At 36.7% G+C, this 17685-nt stretch overlaps 1 long non-coding RNA gene across 1 annotated transcript; it reads right to left on the bottom strand.

The window, feature by feature from the left end:
* Positions 1 to 229: 229 nt before the first annotated feature.
* On the bottom strand, positions 230 to 983 carry LOC307163386. The gene is made up of 3 exons (XR_013822065.1): positions 845 to 983; positions 436 to 515; positions 230 to 273 (listed from the first exon to the last, which is right to left on the bottom strand). It is a non-coding gene; the product is annotated as an uncharacterized lncRNA (long non-coding RNA).
* Between the last annotated feature and the right edge of the window lie 16702 nt (positions 984 to 17685).

The following is a 17685-nucleotide window of genomic DNA, read 5'->3' on the forward strand; positions in this document are numbered from 1 at the left end:
GACCTGAGTGATATGCACCCAGAGTTTAGCACCTTGATTAGCTTGTTCAGGTGTGCTGGACTAGGTTGGAGTAAAGCTCTGCATGTAAGTGGACCTTGAGAGACAATGTTGAGATCTCAATATGTTCTGAACTTAAAACACTGGGACACCTGAACACTGGAACACTGAGACCAAAGTCCTGCAGAGTTTCTGGTGATCCTGGATCAGCTGCTCAGGTCTGCTTAATTTGGTTTGGAGATAAACTCTGTGATCAGAACTAGATGGCAAACAATACTGTAAAGGGGAGAAGACAAACAATATTATTTTGTTGTAAATAATTTGTTCTCTGTTTATCTGCTTACCTGTACAAAGTATGCATCATGAATAAGTGGTAGGCTATATATTTAATTTGATATTTTATAACACTGTTTAACTACATTAATACTAACTACAAACCTGATAAAAATGACTGGGCAGTGGAGGAAAGCCTTATTTTGCCCTCCAGGTGGGCGTAATGGTGTGACGTCACATGATAACTATGAATTAACCATACAGTGCATACTTTTATATAAATAAATTAGCTTATTTCCATTCATCCATTGACCAATTGTCAGCAAAACCTTTACAAAAATATCTCATCTACACATAAGTGATTAAAAGCCCAAACTTACAGCTCAAGTCTAGTCAACCTAACGTTATCTCTAACGTTAGCTAGCTAAAGTTAGTTAGATGCTAACGGACTTTTTCGAAGACACTAAACCATTTCTATTAAGTAAATATTCAACGAAAGCGAGTGATTTACATGAAAGAAAGTCTCAGAAACATTTGTATGTACTATTTGTGTAATTTTATGGACTAAACTTACCTTAAAGTTGTTAAAACAACAGTGATAGACGGAGTTTCGCTGATTGTCAGTTGAGCTGCTGCCTCGTTTCCATGGTAACGCCCTCCGCTCCAGTTCAAATGCGGCTTGAATGTTCAGCGCGCGCGCCCATTAAAATACGTAAAAGTCACAGCATTTACATTTAGATTGATGTAATGAATTATTTGATAATCAGCTAAAATATCATGAAACTTGATATATTATTAAGTGGATAGTAGGCCTGTGGCCATCGCAAAATGTAAATTGAATGAAAATATGAAAGCATTCCCAGTGGGCATTTGATGTCAATTTAACATCAATATGACATCAACATTGATGTCAAAATTACGTCACGAAATAGGTCAAAAATGAAAGTCATATTGACGTCAAAGTGTCGATGTCAATTTGATGTCAAGATTTTGACCTCTGCTGATGTCATTTTGATGTTATTTTGATGTCATGCTTTGTTGGCATTTGATGTTAATTCAACATTTATTTGACGTCAAGATGTCATGATGTTGCTGTCATTACAATGTCAAGCTTTGTTAGCATTCAATGTCAAATCTACACCCAGCAAACACAGTATGTCAATGTGACGTCAGGAAGACGTTGGACTCCAACTAATCCAACGTCAGTCAGACGTCATATTTTGGTTGAAAATGAAAGTCAGGTTGACGTCTAAACCCAACGTTTGTTTGGCGTTAAGCTCCAACGTCAGACAGATGTTGAATTTTGGTTGGAATAAGCACCGCAAAAAAATGTGACATGCATGGCAGCACATTAAATCTGTGAATATCTCAGCAGAGGAGTATTAAACAACTCCACAAACAGCATTACCAGTTTCACTTATTACTAACCAGATTTACTTTATTGGTAACACTTTACAATACGGGTGCACTAATCTGCATTAATTCATACTTAACTAATGCACAGATAATCATGTGTTAATGTATGACTCATGAAGAACTAAACCATTAATTAATGATTACTGCATCAGCAACTAATAAAGATTCTAAATGATTAATAAGTAATATATGAATTGTTATTAATTAAATGTGTCAATGTATTAAATCCTTAACTTATTTTATTAACTAAAAGTGTAAATGAATGTGTTCATTACTAGGGATGTCCCGATCAGGTTTTTTTGCCCTCGAGTCCGAGTCCGAGTCATTTGATTTTGAGTATCTGCCGATACTGAGTCCCGATCCGATACTTAATACATAAAAAAAGAATAAAGAAGAGCGAAAAAACAGATCCAGGATGTTCCTTAGTTGTTGAATGTTAAAATAAGGTGAATTAAATAAAAAATCTGTTAACAAACAGAGCACTTCTGTGAGGTAGCTTGAACAATCAAGTAATACATAAATTCTTCACTTTTGGACTTTAGTGCAACAGTAAATATAAAAAAAGTCTAATATATAAACAAATAGCACCTCAACTTAAAATACCCGGCAGGCATGTAAACAAATAAAAAATAAAAGTGTTTGCAAAGCCAGTAATGTGCTTTTAGGAACTACACTCCTAACTCTTAAGCCGGTTTCACACTGCACTGTTAGCAGAGCGTGCAGCGCGTATTTTTTTTCGCTGCCCATGTTAACAGATTAAACCAGGCTTTAGAGCATTCACACCGCGGCGCGCAGAGGCGGCGCGGCAGTGCGTAGTAGAGCAGAGCAGCAGTGCCGCGATCGTTTCGGCGCCGAGTCTATTTTTGCTGCGCCGCTTTTGCTGAATTAAAGTGACAATACATTGATCATGGCCAAAATACACCGCAGTTTTATCCAAAAAGTGCATTGATGATATCTATTGTGTTTTAAACAGTCAATCAAATGACCAACAGCAATTTAAAAAGAAAACAAATGTCCAAAAACAAACTTGTTGCCATAACAATAAAATCAAAGATGAAACAAAAGTTATATAAATGAAATTATTAATAAAATAAGCTTCTTGACAAGTCTTTTCTCTTAAATGTATTTGAAAACGAAAAAAAGCAATGCCAACTTATCCATTACCCAGCGGGCACCTTGATGTCAATTTGACGTCAAATATTAGACAAAATTTGATCAAGATGCTGCAAAACATAATTTCAAAGTCAGATTATACATCAAGTCCTTCCAGTGGTTAATTGGTGAAAATATTAGGTTTATCCCATACTGAAATTGATTATTTAAGTATATGGGCCAACATGTTTGACATTGAGTTGACGTCAAATCAACGTCGTGTTATAGGCGTTCAGTTGACGTCATATTGACATCACATTGATATCAATGTAAATAGCACATTTTTTTCTTTACTGGGGCCTCAAAATGCATCCATTCAGCACATGTTTTGAATCATATGTTGTTTGATTTCTGCATGAAAGTGGACTTCTGTAACTTCTGTGGTTAAAAACATATAAACAACAACAACAAAAAACTATTTATAAATAAACATGTAGGCCTATGTAAATTACTGATAATGAAAGAAGTGAATAGTATTATATTTTACAAAAAATATACTGATTTGCTTAATTAAAAAAAAATGCAGCATTTTTGCTGTAACCCCACATATGTGTATATCCTTATTTTTTTATATACTTTAAAATTAAAATACATTTGCCATAATTGATAATGAATTTGTAATACCAAGTATATACAGTATTACAAGTTACAACTACATGTTCATTTATGGAATTTTTTTAATTTTTCATTAAATTTTTCATAGTGAACAGGTTAGCCTACATATTTTTAAATGATTTTGATTTTCTTGTCTTCAACTGATAGATGCAATGCTAGGGTTCTTAAAAAAATCATATTTATTTTTCAGAAATTCTATTTTCTTTTTATTATGAAAAATGTAGGGCATACAATGCCCATTCATATTCTCTATTCCTAATACCACCTGTAGATGGCGCCTTTTTCACATTCTCGGGTTTTTCTGTAGCTGAAGAATGGACTACAATTTATTTATTTATTTTTGTGTGCAATTTGATGCAAACCTAGTATGACATAATGTTATACATGTATACACGGAAAAAAAAGAAAAGAAAAAATATTTGGAGGATTTACGACTTTGATGACCGTTGAAATGCACGTCATCACGTCTTGCGTACAACACAGAGGCTAGTGGCAGTTCGCGCTGTGAAGTCGTCAAGTCGAAACAGCTCGACAAGGTTGCCGCTTTTATCAGGTGAGTAATAAACATCTCATTAAATAAAACATAATTGAGTAACTTTGAAAACTTAGAAGATTGTGTTTTGATTAAATATTTGACGTTGTAGCGCTGTGAAGTCGTCAAGTCAAAGCAGCTCGACAAGGTTGGCGCTTTTATCAGGTGAGTAATAAACATCTCATTAAATAAAACATAATTGAGTAACTTTGAAAACTTAGAAGATTGTGTTTTGATTAAATATTTGACGGTGTAATGAGTATTTTGTTCTTTTTGGTGAATTGAAATTTCCCGCCAGTTAATGTACGTTACTGTGAAGGATTCTGAGGTAATTTAACAGAGTTAGATCCATTAAGCAGATAACTATTGTTTTTTTGAAATGTCGTTTTTGAAATGTCACGAGTAATGTTAGTTTTACAATTTTTGTTCGTACTAATAAAAATGCCCTAACATTTGAATCTCTTTCCCGATGCGATTCGACAAAACGCAACATAACCAATTATAATTCAAAATTGTGTCCACTAACGTTATGCGAAATTAACATGACGTACATCATTGTTATGTCTTTATCAGTGCAGTTGGATCGTTGAATCGTCGTATACTGTGTACACAACGAGTTCGCCAGTAACACATTGCGTTCAGAATAACGACTTGCACACGAATGACTCATTTGAACCGCTTCATTTAAGCTATTGAGCTTTTCAGTCACTATAGGGAATATAAGAGATCATTGAATCATTTAAAATGAACCACAGAGAATGCAAGATGTGAATGAGCTTTGATCATTTAGTAAGACTGGTTAATTCAGTTGGCCATTGTGGGCTGAAAAGTTAGTTGAAGATGATAAAAAGCTTTATTTGATAAAATAAATCCTGTTTGGTTGAATAAGTAATGTTTTATATAACTTATAACTTAATAATTGTCATTTTCATCTAATTTTATTAGAAATAATAATAAGTTGAAGTCATTTTGGTTAAGCCACTTAAAGGAGCTGTATGTAAGAAATGTATTTCAATTAATCATAAAATGGCCCTGATATGTCACTAGACATTAAGAAATCATGCTCATTTCAAATACTTATATCATTGACAACAGTAGTACGGCCAGGATATTGTCATTTAAAAAGTGAATTTGCAGCCCTCAACTCTGCCGTGCAAAGGCAAAAGACCGTAACTTCGTTTTTGGTCGAAAATGAGTTATTTATATTTTTGGCACATTCAAGACCTTCTTTATCATGTGGATAAGTATCTTGAATCAATTCCGTTTTTTTTTTTTTTTCGAGAAAATAATGATTGTCTTAACAGTAACTTCCAAAAGCCCATGAGAAACCAAGGCAGAACACCGTAACATCAGTTACCGCTCTTTGGCTTTGTTTTGGAACACTCAAATTGAGTTACGGTGCTCTGCCTTTGTTTAGCCGCGCGTCAATATGAAGTTACTGTGCCGGTGTTCAATCAAATAATGCTACCTACCAGATTGTACGGTTATCTGCCTTTATTTTAATGTCCATTAAAATTAAAATTACGGTGTAGCCTGTGTAGCCTACTTTGTACAGCTGCCATCAGTCGCTCTAACTTCTGATGTCCTAGAGCGGTCAGAACATTTAGTATGGTCTGCTCCATCGACAAACGTGCGATATCGATCGCGAAGGATTATGCAGAGTTGACAGAAAAACGTTACACATTGCCGTATCAGATGAATACAATCAAGAATTAAAGTTTGGCAAACTAGCTGGCAGAGTGCCAAAACTTCGCCTTCAGCCCCGCCCTAAGCAACACATACGCGGTCGAGTCAACGCTGGACTAATATATCTATGGAGATATTTTGTCATGTCAAATGTATTAATAATGCCATCAGAATGCAACCAAAGCACATAAGTAGATGGCTATAAATAATTGTAAATCATACAAAATAAATGCCATGATCACTAGATTTTATACAGGTGTGTACTATAATGATTTTGTTAATGGTGATCAGCAACTAAATATTGATAATGTGGAAGTTACTGCCTTTTGCCTTGGCATGACTTCTCACTTTTTGCTGACAATACAAAGGCAGAGTACAGTAACTTTAAAATAGTGGTCAAAAGTCAAGTTTGAGCTCAAGATTTTTTATGTATATAATTTCCATTACTAAAACATCTATTTGCCAGATTTCCAGTGTCCTACCTATAATTAATTTGGCGGGACAACTAAAAATCTTTAAAGTCATTTTTCTCAGTTCCACACTCTAGCGACTTAAGGTCTTTTGCCTTTGTAGGGCAGAACTGATGTTGATGTTGTTATGTTGTGTTTTGGCCTAAAGCGCCACCCTCCACCTATCTACCAATCACGAAGTCAGTAGTGTTTCGGCATCCGGGTTGCCAGCTCTGCTCTAGTTACCACAGCTGCAGCTCCTCGTAGCAGCCTACGGTCCTGCTGGATCCTGTAGCCTAACTGTACGTTCACACCGCCGCCGACTTGAGCTTCCAAAGTTACCGGAAGTCATTCATTCAGACGAAGTCCGTAGATAATACTAATCTGAGCAGTGCACTATTGTTGTAGAAATGTTGATGATGATTCAGGAAATGCACCAAGTGATGGTGAAAAACTGTAAGACATTCCTTTTCTGCTTGAAGGCTCAGCTGTTCTGGTCACTTAGTTGTATTGTTCAATAATCTTAACAATTAATGATTACTGATATTACTTGGTTGTCTTTTTTCTTTTGTCAGAGTTCTTACCATCAGAGTAATGGCAACAATGAACATGGACGGCTCAGGGGTGAAGAAGGCGTTTGGAAAAACACGGCTATGCCGTGTTATAATAGGTACTACATTACTTTTTTTATGATTAGATGATGTACTGTTGTATCTATCCAGTGTTAGCCATCACAGATGCACAGTGGAAATACTGTAGGGGTGTAACAATTAGAGCCCGACCGATATATCGGCGGGCCGATATTATCGGCCGATATTAGGCATTTTCCAAACTATCGGTATCGGCATTTATAATGTCCGATAAATGAATATTTAAAAAATAAAATAAAAGCAGCTAGGGCTGGACCCAAATATTCGTTCGGTGGGTTGGTATTCGATTTGAAAATTTGACATTTGAATATTCGTTTTCTTTTTCTTTTTTTTTGCACACCTGGGATCCCCCGCGAAACTGTTCTCATTCGCGCTTGAATAAGGCCGGCGGCGACACACTGGATGCGTGGCGTGAGCGTCTCAGCTGCGTGGCATGTCCGTTTTTATTTCAGCTCCCATGTTAACAGGTTGGAGTTTGCACACTGCCTGCGTGAGACACGCATCTAAAATGCGGCTCAAGCCACGCGGAAAGGCTAGAGCGCAGAACAGCGGAGTTTGTATGGACCGAAGTGCATGCCTGAGCTTGTGTTTTGTGTTAAGCTGCGTTGCTTTGACATTGTAGAAAATAAAATAATAGTAGAAACAAAATGTATTAGCCTTTTTACCCCTTATTATCAATCTAAATTAATCTCGTTTTTAATTTAACTTAATTTCGTTTTTCTGTATTTAAATTTCGTTTTTTCTTTATTTAAATTTCTTTTTTCTTTATTTAAATTTAATTTTTCTTTATTTAAATTTAGTTTTTTCTTTATTTAAATTTCGTTTCTCTTTATTTAAATCTACCCTTTACTGTGTCAGTAATTTGTTAGTCAGAAAAATATTAGACTACCTTAAAAGTATTGCTTAATTTAACAGACGTGTGCGTTTTATATCACTGCAGTGTCCGTTCTCGGAGCATAATGGATAAGTTGGCATTGCTTTATTTCGTTTTCAAATACATTTAAGAGAAAAGACTTGTCAAGAAGCTTATTTTATTAATAATTTCATTTATATAACTTTTGGTTCATCTTTGTTTTTATTATTCGGGCAACAAGTTTGTTTTTGGACATTTGTTTTCTTTTTAAATTGCTGTTGGTCATTTGATTGACTGTTTAAAACACAATAGATAACATCAATACACTTTTTGGATAAAACTGCGGTGTATTTTGGCCATGATCAATGCATTGTCACTTTAATTCAGTGTAAGCAGCGCAGCAAAAATAGACTCGGCGCCGAAACCCCCGCTGCACTGCTGTTCACGCGACGCTCCTGCTGGCAGGGCTTAAAGTATTCCGGCACCATGCCGGATCTCCGGCGTGCGGCCGTGAGGGGAAAAAAAATTGGGAACTTGCATGCCGTTTAATATTTTCGAGTCAATTGATTTCACCTACCAATCATATGAGAGGATCGCTGCTCTAACTAACGTTACAAGCCTATCAGAAGCAGAGCAGGGCGGGTCCTGGCAACACAGTGTGATTGAGATCCATACGTTAGCATCGTCGGTGAAAGCATGGAGCGCAAGTTCATAAAGCCCGGGGATGATGTCTTACCCACGGGTATAATTTCCTATGCGGACGGGGGGGGCATGTCCCCCCCACTTTCAAATTCGTTTGTTGTGATTTTTAACCGCACGCCGTCATTGCCACAGAGGAGCAGGACCGAGCCTGTAAAATAGTTCACTGAAAGTTCTAATGCGCAGGTATAGCGGTTGCGACCATAGTCTATAAAAAAATAGATTGCGACACAGTTAGTGATGAAACGCGAGAAACAACAACAGGCTAATGTCATTATGGATGAAAAGAAAGAAATGAGATGTGAGTTGGTTGATTCAGGAAATTAGCTCAGGTCAGGATAATGGGTAACTTCAGACTGTTAGATAAATATTAAATGTAGAACATTCTGTGTAGCTTACTAAAAAAAACATTCTGTGTGTAGGCCTACCATGAAAACGAGTCCACTTCAAACCGCAGTATTTTCTGTCAGCAATGTATGAAAAGTGCTGTCAACGTCAACGCTGTAGCAACAATGGCATCTGCTTTTCAAATGAAGGAATCATGTGACGTCAAAACACATCGTCTGGTTAATAATTTCCCCAGAGGGACATTTGAGCCATAAAGAGGACCCTGTTTTTAAGACCCCCTTTGTAAACCCCCCCTAGTTCAGTATTGACTTCCTGTGATTTTACAGCCTCAGGACATTCCAGAAGACACACACACACACACACACACACACACACACACACACTCGTGGACTTTCAACCAGAAACCCACCACGAGATGCAACTGAAGCACATTTCCATATATGGACTTCCACATAGTAAAATGTCATTTTACCATTCATTACAAATTTATAATAGAGGTGTGACTTGCTAGAGTAAAATCTGTAATTCTGAAGGTTCATTGAAAGAAAATCACTCAATAGTGTCTTGTAATACGACCTCGACCTGGTCATAAACCTTTATGGTCCCAAAGCTGCAGCTCATCCAGTTCCTTGGCAAACCAACATTCCAACACATTTACTTTTCATGGAACTCTTCAGAGAAAACTCTTCAAATGTTTGATACATATTCCTTTATTTCCCAGGTGCCTTCACTTGCTATAACGGAAACGATGACAATTTTATTGTGTGTTTAATCAAACTTTATGTGTGTGTAATTATGCATATAGATGTAACATCATGTTGCCCCGACCTTTATCTGTCATAATTAGTATCTGTCTGACCGTCCTGTTTTAATTCAACCCGTCACACATAGTAAATTACAGTAAGATGTATTGTTCCAGGTGTACAATCTTAAGAAGAAATATGAATTCTTTCTCTCATAAGACATATGGTGAAAGTAGGCGTTTTCTTCTTCACACAAAGAGAATTTTCCCGCCTCAGAAAAGACAATCTGATTCGCTGTCGTTCCAAGAGAAGGCGTAAACAGATGTTTGTTAAAAGGCAGAAACCCCCTCATCACACTCTCTTCCTTCTTCGACCCCGCTGATTCCACTTCCTCTCTTCTCCGGTCGCTCTCATCCCGGACCTCATCCACGTGTAGCGCAGCTCCATGGCAACCAGCTGAACAGGCCTCGCCGTGGCCTCTGGGACACAAACCCCCGCGCCATGTAAAAGCCTGCTGCCTTAGAAACCAAGATTTCTGGCCTCTTCCGCACGGAAGACGAACCTAATTTTCGCGGTAACTTAAATTCAAGTAAGCCTTTACATCGTCTTGCAAAACGACCCAGAAGACGAAGCCAGACGCAAACCAGCCGGACACGCGCGCCTCTTTTACAGCATCGCACTGAAAGAGCACAGAATACTGCAAGTATATTGAGTTGATAAAAGCTGTTTTCCTGGTGTCTATCTCTTAGGACTGTGAATTAAGTTCCCCTTCTTCCTCTTCTCTTTTCTTTCTTTCTTTCTTTCATTTCATTCTGATCACTTATGTTATTGTTTGGTTATATGTTGTTTGTTTATTGTTTGCATTTTTACGTACGTGTATATTCGTAGCTCATAATCTCTAGTTTTGCATTTATTAAAATTCATAAATACTTTTCACTGCCTCTGTGTTTGGAAATCCACCTTATAAGTCAATGAAACTTTAAAAGATCTTAAGCTACAAGCTCGAAATATAGACTACTTGAGTAGTTTCAATTAATAAACTCAGGAAGTTGATGTCCGTGGCCAGGACATAAAACTTTCTTGAAGTTTGTGAATATCTCTTCTTGACTGTAATGATTTTACATTTATTTCGCTGGACGAATTAAATGTCGGTCAGACCAGTCACAGAACAAGATAGTCTCGATAATTGATAAAATAAATGTACATGCGACTTATGAATTATGACCATGAGTCATAAAAATTAATATTCCCAAAATTCCCCATATTCTTGAGCTAATTCAAATTTACCCAGAGTCGTATTCGTTACAACGCATGCGATTCATTTTTGTCCAGCTTTAACGTTTTAAAATATTTAACGCAATTAACGCAGCATCCATCCGTTCTTTCTTTCTGACATCCTTTAGCTAGGGTTATGATCACGCTTATTCACGCAAATGCTTTAAAACCATTCCTGTGCGACAAGACAAAAGAGAACGCGCTTTCAGTGAATGTCCTGACACGTACGACGCACAGAAAGATGCGCGCCAGTATCGAGTTCTCTTTCGCGCTTGAACGAACAATAACACACACATTTATGCCAGAATGTCCTCTTTGTCGAGTATCCTCACAAGAACAGTCTTAAATGAGTTAAATAAAATCTTAAATGGAAGTAAATGGTAGAGAGAATGAGATGTGAGATCCTGTCAACAGCGGCAGATCTTAAAGTGACAGGAGCCATTAATTCTGTCTGTCAGTAAAGTTGACCTAAAGAACAGAGGGAGCAGAGAAAATTACTCACTGCTCTTGACTAAAGAACGCTTGAAGCTTTGATAAGGATTAATCTATATTTAATTTATAATTTATGCAGTGCGGACTGTTTTATAACCTTATTCAATTTCTGTATGGTACAGATAAATATGACATGTATTATGGGTTTAATGACGATTGTCTTAAGTTCACTTAAATTAAAAGTTTTTATTTTTTTGAAGCCTAACGTTTAAAATTTGGGGGGAAATCATTTTCATCGAGATATCAGTAGCTATAATATTAGTGATACTGGCTTTCATTCATAAAAAGATGCCATTAAGATACAGCTGTAATACTTGAAAATAAATGGTGCGTCTAGTCCCCCCCCCCCCCAAAAAAAGTTCAGGCTCAGGAATTTTTTTCACTTTAACCCCTGTGCTGGACGCTCACGCGCTGCTCCTGCTCCCGGTGTGAATGCACTCATTGATTAACATGGACGCCGAAAAAAATACGCGCTGCTCACGCGCCAGCCCTGCCCGCGTGAGGTGCACCGCTTCCCGCTCGCGCTGTTCTGTAGTTTACTAAAAGTTTATTAATTCTGAATGTGTTGCGTCTCGCGTGTCCATCTATATTGCACCAAATGCGACACTACACTCCCTTGTGAAGTCGATTGGATGAACGGTTCTCGAAATAATCAAAATGCAAACGGACATTTGACAGATGCTTTTATCAAAAGCGACTTACGTTGCATTTCAAGGTACACATTTACAATCTTATCAGTTCTTGCTTTGAACCCATGACCACACACACACGGAATGACCTTTGTCTTGTTTAATAATAATTAGGGATGGCCCGATACCGATACTGGCATCGGGGATCGGGCCGATACTGCCCTCATATACTCGTACTCGTACTCATAAAAATTTGCCGATACCACGCACCGATACCACGTACATTTTGTGAAACGAAACTGGCCGCCGCGAGTGCTTTGTGGAGGTGAACTGAGGCATAGACACGCGAGCTGGTCGAGCACATCCCTTTAAACAGACAACAGTGGAAAGTTTGTTCAGTCTGATGTCAATGGCAAAGAAAATAAAACGAGGCATGTAGCTTATTATTAACGTTAACTGACGAGAGAGAGAGAGCGCGAGCGAGCGCACTTATGTTGAATGCTCTTGATTGCTGATCGTTCACTCAGCACATGTTATTTGGATTTAAACTAAATCGTATATGTAAGTAAAGTTAAACATGAACTGTTACCTGATTTAAGTATAACGAGTGGTTCCCTACATTATTACAGGACGTGCAGGTCAAGAAGTTCCATGAACGCAAACATCCAAAGCGCGCGCCCCGCAAACCAGCGTCACGGCACGCGAATACTGAATTATTGTCTTTCACGTCTTGCGCTTGTACAGACGAATTCACACAAAATTATGTAAAAACGCCTGTCTTGGCCAGTATCCTATAGTAAACAAAGTCGGTTATATCTCAAATGAACGTAGCATGTTCAAATGCGGTCCGTGCGTTCGGTCTTAAAGGGGCAGCAGTCTAATAATCCTGCTTCTGTGTTTTAATGTTAATCACACAAAGGACAAATAAATACTCACTGCTCTTGACTAAATAGGCTACCCTTTTCAACTTTACAAAAATATCCATCTATATATAATTTATACAGTAATGAATATGCTTTTTTCACATTTGATTACTTTATTCAAATTTCTGTACCTTTTAGATCTACCTGAAAAACTCTAAAAACACTGTTTATTTCATTTGTAGTCTTTCTTTGTACTATTGTATTTTTTTAAATACTATTGTATTTATTTGTCCTATTTGTAATTCGATTGTTTGTTCTTATTTTGTTACTGACTGCTTACTTGTTTTAAATTCACATTAATTAGGCAGGTAGTTTTTGTTGTAGTATCAAAATTGGATTAAATAATTGATATTTCACTGGTTTTGACAAACATTTGAACCGCTGACCCGACCCTCAGCACTGAGCCCTGCTGAAGCAGATCTAAATATGTGCTGTGCTATTAAATGAAAGATACAATATGATAGAGCAATAGAATGAACAGTGACAGTAACAGAAGCTCATACAATGCATTTTAGCAGGCTTAATTAAGCATGAAAATAACTGAAAAAAATATATATTTGATGAACAAATTAAGCCAACTAATATGATTTATATTATTTTGGTTTATCTAATAATAGGCTACATTTAAAAATTACAAATCCAGTGAAAATTCAGGTATCGGTCACGGTATCGGTATCGGCGAGTACCAAAAATGAAAGCATCGGTATCGGACTCGTTCGGCAAAAAGTGGTATCGGGACATCCCTAATAATAATACTAATGTTGATGATAATAATCATCATCATTGATTTTTTTTAATTATTAGCCTACTGTCAATATTAATAATAATAGTTGATTTTTTTGTTTGTTTGTTTGTTCAAAGGTTGTTTTCATATCTTAAGTTTGTATTTTTATATATTATATTTATCAGAACTGTTCATGTTTTGTTACACGTTTCTGGATTTTTTAAAAATATATATATATCGGCCGATATATCGGAATATCGGATTTTTAAATCACCAAATATTTGTATCGGTATCGGCCTTAAAAATCCCTTATCGGTTTGCAATTATTATGCAATTATAATTGCAATTATTATGCTCAGTTTCTCAATAAATTACAGTCAAATGCTGCCACATCCAAGAGCCAGAGGATGCTCTCATGCATAAACTCAAAATATGCAGTTGTTTATCTACAAATTTTCAGACAATATTAAAAGCACAGGTTTTAAATGTGTGAATTATGTTATACCTATGCCACCTTTGATGGGTAGCACTTATTATCAGTTTAATTTTTCATCTGAAAAACGAAAAGTTAGACATTGAAAAATTGGATTCAGTTTTTCTGTTTTCCTGCTGTTGCAGCTCACTTGAAAAGAATGGTGAGGAGGATCACTGAGCCACTTGATGGTTATCCATGCTTATTTAAAAAGTTAATTACTTTGTGGATTTACAGTACATGTACAAGTGATGCTTGCTGAAAAATGTATGCTGTATTTTAATGTCTTAAAATGAGTGCTAATTGTGGGTTTATATTCATTAAGGTGCTGTACAGCAGTCGAAACCTTCTGCGTCAGAGGCCGAAATAAAGAAATACATGGGCAGCTATCTCCGGTCTGCTCCTGATAGATATGGGGGTATGGGACGGCTAAAGGGGAAATCAGCCGTTGAGGTCTGTTCAGACTCTGAATAAGTAGAATGCACCTATTGTTTATCTATAATGTTTCTGTTCATTAATTTGTTTATCTACGAAACAAATTACAAAACTGGTTTTATTTTAATTTAACTTGCTCTTTGTTTTTAAATGTCTTGAGAGCTTTGATGTAAAAACCTGTAATATGTAAAATGTTGTTGTGATGACACAAAATGTAATGCAGTTATCAATATATATATATAAACCAGTGGATTTAATAAAACACGTCTTGCATTTAATACTGTTTTGTCATTATTCTTGTGGTCTAGAATAGGACATCAATGTGTTAAAAAATGTTTAAAAAAAATGCAAATCAAATGAATGTCAAAACTTGACATCAATTTAATGTCAAGTTTTGACATCAATTTGATTTGCATTTTTGACCAATTCTTTGATGACTATGTTTGACGTCAATTTGATGTCTATTTGACATCAATTGCCCGCTGGGTATGGTACTCTGTCTGTAGCCTACACAACCCGCGGTTCAGCCGCGCGTGACAAACGCTGCCAGTGTGAAAGCAAAACGCACGTGTCCTGCTCCTGCGCTGCTTACTAACGCGTGCAGTGTGAAACCGGCGTAACTCTGTGCCACCGCATAAATATTGATGTGTTAAAAAATAATGAAAATATATATATCCGAGTCCTGATCGGGAGGTAACGTCCGATTCCGATCGAGTCTGAAAACACGTGATCGGGCCCGATTTCCGATCATGTGATCGGATCGGGACATCCCTATTCATTACCACAGTTGGTCAAAGCAATGTACTTCAACTTCCAGTTGTCTGCTTTAATTAATCATTAACTAATGATTTGCAAATGTATCATTATGTTATGACTTTACTTGTTGAGGCACATGACTATTAACTAATTGTTAAGTAATATGCCATTTATGGGTTTTGACAGTTTGCACATGCAGTGAATGTAATGTCAAAGAATGTGTTTGAAGGATGGGTAAGTTGTAGCCTGACTATGTCAGACTTCGTACTTCCGCTCAATTTCATTTCGCTTCTGTACTCAGTCTGAGACGGCTTCAGAGCTTTCTGTTTGCCACCGGTCTGGAAACAGCCGAGCCAATCAACGAACAGAGGGCGGGCTGAGAGCCGTGACGTAGACGCTGATTGTACCGTGGATGCGTAGATTTACTTCACTTAACCTGCAAAAGTCGTTCACAGCCATGTTCACTCCGGTATTTCGCTCGATGGTTTTGTTTTTGCATCATACATGTGTTTACAGTGAAAGTTAAATGCGGCTGAGCATGCGCATAACACACGCCATAACCAAACGTTATGTGATTGGCTTACGGGTAACCAATGATTTTAAACTTCAGACAAGCGCCCCCTAGCAAGAGAGAAAACACTTCTCTGTTATGCCATTCCAGACTCTGTCTACGAAGCAAAGTGAAGTAGCAGAGTCTGGTATTACCAGGCTAGGTAAGTTGGGCTGCACACAAATATCAGCACACCAGAATCTGAACTCCTGACGCTGTTACACGGTGTTTACACTGGACGAGACCAGCTGTCTACACTGGACATGACAGACCATCGCAAGTCCATTTGTCCTTCGTAACAGAACTAGCACACGAGCTCGGAGTATGTCAGAAATAGAGTGTGGCATCGGTTTACTGTCGGGGTTTTGACGTGTAGTGTCGCGCAGCATCCAGTGTAGTATCTATAATGTAGTATCTATAAAGTACTATAATGGACGTTCTATTGTCTTTGTCCAGTCTAGACACAGTGTTATGAAATGGCAAAGCTCGACCGCATGTTTTCAGTGTTCCACGACCTCAAGCTTAACCTGACATATTCCTGTTCCATGAACAACAAGGTTCATCGGACTCAGTGAAATCTTGGTTGTACATGGTTAGAAATTGAAATCCATGGCTTAGTGTGGATGTCAAAACCAAAATGGCATATTACTTAACAATTAGTTAATAGTCATGTGCCTCAACAAGTAAAGTCATAACATAATGATACATTTGCAAATCATTAGTTAATGATTAATTAAAGCAGACAACTGGAAGTTGAAGTACATTGCTTTGACCAACTGTGGTAATTAACACATTAATTTACACTTTTAGTTAATAAAATAAGTTATTAAGGAATTAATACATTATGACACATTTAATTTATAACAATTCATATATTACTTAATCTATTAATCATTTAGAATCTTTATTAGTTGCTGATGCAGTAATCATTCATTAATGGTTTAGTTCTTCATGAGTCATACATTAACATATGATTATCTGTGCATTAGCTAAGCATGAATTAATGCTTATTAGTGCACCCGTATTGTAAATTGTTACCACTTTATTTAATTTCCGTTTTAATGAAATCAATAGTTGTATTTTAAGTTACCATGATGGTGGTTAGCGTTTGCTTTAGTTGGACTCTTGACCCTTGACTTTTTAGTATAAAATTTTCTCTGGCTGCTATAATTGTGTGTTTATAAAAGCACATTTGTTGTGGCAAAAAAAGCCTAGAGAATATTAGATCAGGCGATGTTGGCTGTTTATTGATAACGACGACTATATCATCATGTAATTGCTTGAATCCCTGATCTTATTCAGTGTCTAATGTTTTGATTATATAGGACTTGTGTTTTTAATAGAAGCCATTTAATTTTACAGCATGAGAGCAATGTTGTTTATCAAATAATATAAAGGATTTTAAAACCATTTAGTGCATTAAACTTTTTCCTCTACATTATTACTTAGCCATCAAGATTCAGTGTATGACTCTCAACAATGGTGACAATCAATGAAATGCTTCATGCAGTGCATGCTGGGTACCCCCAATCAAAACTCACCCATATCTCCCAGCATGCATTGTGGCTTTAATAAATTATGCAGCTGGAGTTGATCTGATTATCTGGATATTTTGTTTGATTGTCACCATTGTTGAGATTCATATGCTGTTTCTTGATGTCTGTGTGTCTGTGTATTGATGTCTAAGTTATGTCATAGATGAAAGGTTTTTGTGCACTAAATAGTTTTTAAAAACCAAGTATATTTTTTGATACACAACACTGCTAGATATGCTGTAGAATCAAATGACTTCTATTATGAATAAAACAATATTAAAACCACAAGTCCTATATAATCAAAGCATTAGACACTGAATAAGATCAGGGATTCACGCAATTACATGATGATATCGTCGTCATCATCAATAAACAGTCAACATCACCTGTTCTCTTTTTTTCATGGCTTTTTTAGCTACAACATTTGTGCTTTATAAACACAATTATAGCAGTCAGAGAAAAGTTTATACTAAACAGTCAA

Source organism: Squalius cephalus, assembly GCF_949319135.1.
Source record: "Squalius cephalus genome assembly, chromosome: 8".
NCBI lineage: Eukaryota > Metazoa > Chordata > Actinopteri > Cypriniformes > Leuciscidae > Squalius > Squalius cephalus.